Source organism: Taudactylus pleione, unplaced genomic scaffold (genome assembly GCF_031769625.1).
Source record: "Taudactylus pleione unplaced genomic scaffold, aTauple2 ptg000016l, whole genome shotgun sequence".
NCBI lineage: Eukaryota > Metazoa > Chordata > Amphibia > Anura > Myobatrachidae > Taudactylus > Taudactylus pleione.
The window spans coordinates 45828260-45833097 of NW_028284418.1; positions in this window are offsets into that span (position 1 = coordinate 45828260).

Consider the following 4838-nt stretch of genomic DNA (forward strand, 5'->3'; position numbering starts at 1 on the left):
TCTCCACAGTGCTCCACCGGAGTGGGCAAGCCTAGTGCTGCCCAGGTGGTGCTGAACCACCTGATTTCTTGTGGAAAATAAATCTCCTCTCTAGCTATCCTATAACGTTCCTAAACCTTAAATGCCTTTAGGCCAGTGGTTCCCAACTTAAGGTTTACTGGTACTTTGAAGGCTAACTAAGGAAAAGTCTGATTGAGTTCAGCTCTAGAGGAGTTCAGTAAACACATGGGTCTGGAAATAGCAGACAGATGTTACTGTAAGTTACAGGACCTGGGATGAGCAGAGTTTTTAATTATTTTTCTTTTTTTATTGCTGATGCAAATAGTTAATGTTTCTTTGCCCAATGCACCAGCCCCCAATTATGCTTATTCCTGTTATTTCTAGAAACGTGTTACCAGCACTGGCAGCTTTCCGGAGTGTTTTATTTTTTATCAAAAATGCATAGTTATTCCAAGTATTATATAGCTCAGAGATATGTACATTACACTAGTGGTTTCCAACTCCAATCTTAAATTCTCCTAGCACAGTGGTGTATCTATTATGGGCAGCACAGATGGTGTAATGGTTAGCATTACTGCCTCACAGCACTGAGGTTGTTGGTTTGATACCCACTACGGCCCTAACTGTGTGGAGTTTGTACATTCTCCCTGTGTTTGCGTGGGTTTCCTACGGGTGCTCCGGTTTCCTCCCACACTCCAAATATATACTGGTAGGTTAATTGGCTCCTAACAAAATGACCCCTAGTGTGTATGTGTGTGTGCATGTAGTATTATTGTGGGCCTGATTCAGAGCCGGACGCTCTTTGAGAGCGCTCGCTCTGAATCAGGGCGTCCCTTTTTTTTTTTTAAAGACGGCCTCCTGGCCGCTCGCATAGCTGTGGGTGACCACCCACAGCTTATGCGAGCGGCCAGGTGATGGTCGTGATGGTCAAGACCATCGCGACCATCGTGCTTGCGACGAGACCCTTGTGGTAGGGTCTCGTGGCCGCAAGCCCCAGTGGACTTCCTGCTCTAATAGAGCAGGAAGTCCACCTACTGACATCACGAGTGATGTCAGTAGGGCCGCCCACAAACGGCAGGCGCCTCCGTTTGCCCAGCCACCCCCCCTGCCCGCCTCCAAAACGGGGCAAGCTGTCAATCACCATCGACAGCTGCCCCGCTTTGGTGCGAGACCCGTAGCGACGGAGCGCCCGCCGCTGGCCGGGTCTCACGCATGCGCGCGCTGGAGCCGGCGTGCGGATGCGCAGTGGGGGACCATCGACCCGCTTGCGAGCGGGTCTGAATTAGGCCCATAGATTGTAAGCTCCACTGGGTCAGGGACAGGTGTGAATGGCCAAATATTCTCTGTAAAGCGCTGTGGAATATGTATGTGCTATATAAATAACTGTTAATAATAATAATAATGGGTGCATGGCCTGTGGTGCCCAGGGGGGCCCGTACAACACACAACCTGCATCCATGTTTAATACTCACCTCCGGAATCCTGTGGCAGCACTGCACAAATTACAGTGAACATGGTGCAGTGGCCATTCTCCTATTGATATGCACATGTGTAGCAGAAAAATAACTGGGAACATGTGCAGTAGAGAGAGGAGGGGCCCACACAGAGATTGCACATGTGCACCCTCTCCTATTCTTACGTGCCTACTGTCCCTGATTGTCAGGGAGACTCCTTCAAATAGTAGCAGACTCCCTGAAGAGTCTTTAACAACCTCCCTGATTGCACCGTAACCCCATTATGTAGCTGTTATATAATAACAAAGACAGAGATATATACATTCAAATTAGTATAATTTCCCTGCATTGGGTATAAGGCACAGTGATCCTCATGGCTACAGGCATTTTCTGAAATGTATCAGTGTGTTTTCATCAACAAGTACATCTTACTATACTTTGGGGCTCATTTACATTTGGATATAAATCAATTTTATGGCACGCCCCTCAGATGTAGCAGTACACGCCCACTTTAGTGCGCACTCTTAGATGCTGCTTTCACAATCTCCCTGAAATGCTTTTGCAAAAGTAGGCAAGTATGCCTCTATTGATACACCCCTGCCCCAGTAGGTCATGCTTTCTGGATTTCTGTCTGTGGAAGCAGAAGGGATAATTACTAACTAAGACAAAAATATGAATTCACAAGCAAATTATTAAAGAAATCCTGAAAACATGACCTGTTGGAGGTACTTGAGATTCAGATTTACAAGCCACTACTTAATAAAGAGAGAAACCTTCCCAATAGTAGCAAAACTATTGGTATATGGATATAAAAAACAGGATTGTTGGAGACTGAGATGTTGAACTAGGATGTGTGCCTACTTCCATCTTTAAGTAATTATACTTTTGTAATAAAATATGAAAATAACTATATAAAGTCTAACTCACAAAAAGGAAAAAGCAGTAGCAGCAAAGCTCTTCCCAGAATACAAATAGTTTCCTGAGTACTCTTATTTTGTACTTGCAAAACCAGTTTTTATTTGTCTTGGAAAACCTGTTTAACAACATAGACACCTACCTATGACAGAAAGAAAGGGCAGAGATTGCCATTAGTTATGATAATTATTGTATTACAAGGCTTCATGTGTGCGATAAGCTTAATTACCTGAACAATATTCAGTTCTTTTGCTGCTGTCTAGGAAGTAGGGCTTCAGTATATATAAGGCTGGTTACAAACTCCAACATGAGAAAATGGATATAACTGAGGGGAAATGCAAGAAAATATTGCCTTTAAAGCCCCAACCTTGGAAATATGTGCAAATGAGATTCCAAGTATGAATAGGATTAATACATGTTTCATATGGAAATAAGACAAAGGGGGAGTGTAGTAGCCTGTGACTTGCTGGCATATGCAAGACGTCAGTCTGCCTGACGTTTTAAAGTGGCATTTAAAGGGCCAAACCAAGTCACTGTAAAACATCAGGCAGACTCGCCGGAATATCGCCGTTCACTGCAAGGCGCAGACTTTTGCATTTTCCCAAAAATTGTTTTTATCTAATGACCTGGAACTGTGCCAACCATTTATACTCTTTGCCTCCCCCTCTGCATTTCCCTATTATTCCAATCTATAAATACCCTGAACTTTCTCCAAGTTTATTCTGTATCTCTTTTGGTCCATGGCTGGGTGGTGATATTAGATATTTATACAGTATAACCCAAGGCAGCTCTTTGCTCTCATTTTCTGAAATACAATCCAAAGTCATCACCCCCAACAAAATAAAAGTCCAATTCCTCAGACACTTCCATAGTAAAATTAAACAATGGGCTTCTAATAGACCTATGAAAACCATGTAAACATTCTGTGCAAAATTTACTAAGCGGCAGGTTCTAAAACCCGGTGGTTTGGTGGCGGTTTGGCAGCGGTTTTGCTATCTGCAGATTTACAGCCAAAATTGCTGCAAAACCGACGTCAAAACTCATTTTAGAATAGAATAGAGCAGGGCTGACATTACTAGGCGACATTTTTGGTGTCATTTAGAAACCGCTACCAAACCGCCGGAATTTAGAACCCGCCGTCAAACTGCCACCAAACCGCCTGGTTTAGAACCCGCCGCTTAGTAAATTTTGCCCTCTGTCTTAGATCCTCCTTTATAAAAGGACAACTTCCCCTGAGCTCCCCTTCTTCATCTTTACGAGATGACCTGGATGCTGAGTTGGTATTAGTCACTGAAGGCTGAGGAGTGGACAGAGGCCCTGATTCATGCAAATTTTTGCCATTGCACATGTGTGTAAGTCGCACGCGCAATGATTGTTTTGCGACTAGGCATGCACAAAGAACCCAACTACAAGTGAGTGACAGGGAGTCAGCGTTTGGCAGAGGTAACGGGATGGTTAGAAAAACACAGGGATGTCTGACTGTGTAAACGATGTTACATGAGCGTGCATAAATTAGCCATTGCGATCTCCTACGCAGCATGAGAGCTCTCTGCGAGTCAGGAGAGCCGCTGTATGTGAGAATGGTCAGACCTGCCGCAAACATACCTCCCAACTGTCCCATTTTTCTGGGACTGTCCCGCCCGTGGGCCGCAGTGTCCCGCGTTGGGGGGGGGAGTTGGGGGAAACATACACCGCTGCTCTGATATGCAGAGCAGCATGTATGCAGAGCGAGAATAGATGCTGTGCGCATGCGCACAGCATCTATTCACAGTACAGGTGAAGCCCAGGGGCAGCCCAGCATCTTGGAGATGCTGGGCACGCCCCATTAGTGATGTAAACGGGGACATGTCATCAGACCTCGCCCCTTTATGATCAGACCATGCCCCCCTAATGATCAGGCCATGCCCCCTATTCGGCCGCGCACAACTTCGGTGCGCGCAGGTCCCCCACTCCGTAACTGCAAATGTTGGGAGGTATGCGCAAGGGGTACATGGCTAGTCACTGTGCGTAATGTTACTGATATTTACACTGGTACGCAACATAGGACGTACCATTTGCAGGGGGAAGGGGGGGTGTAAATGTTCTATATCCTATACTATATTCAAACACTTAACTTGTGAGCTATCAGTAATAGTGTGATTTGTGTGACCCTAGTCATTCAGTTATATTGCCCTGTATTTAAAGCACACATTTCTAAGCAATGCATTGGAAGTGGTAATTCTAAGTGGCCACCCTGTGAAGGAGATACATATACACTTGGTGCTTTACATATATACAGATATACTTACAGATATACTCCTCACTTAACAACCTACCTGTTTAGCGACTGTTCAGACTTATGACTCGCGCCCTGACCAGCTAACTGTGGCTTGCACTGATACAAAAAAAAGACAGACTCTGCTGCGAGAGGGGGCCTTGGCTGTGGCGCGGGACACACAGGAGACAATGCCTCCCATGAGGGAAAGGACG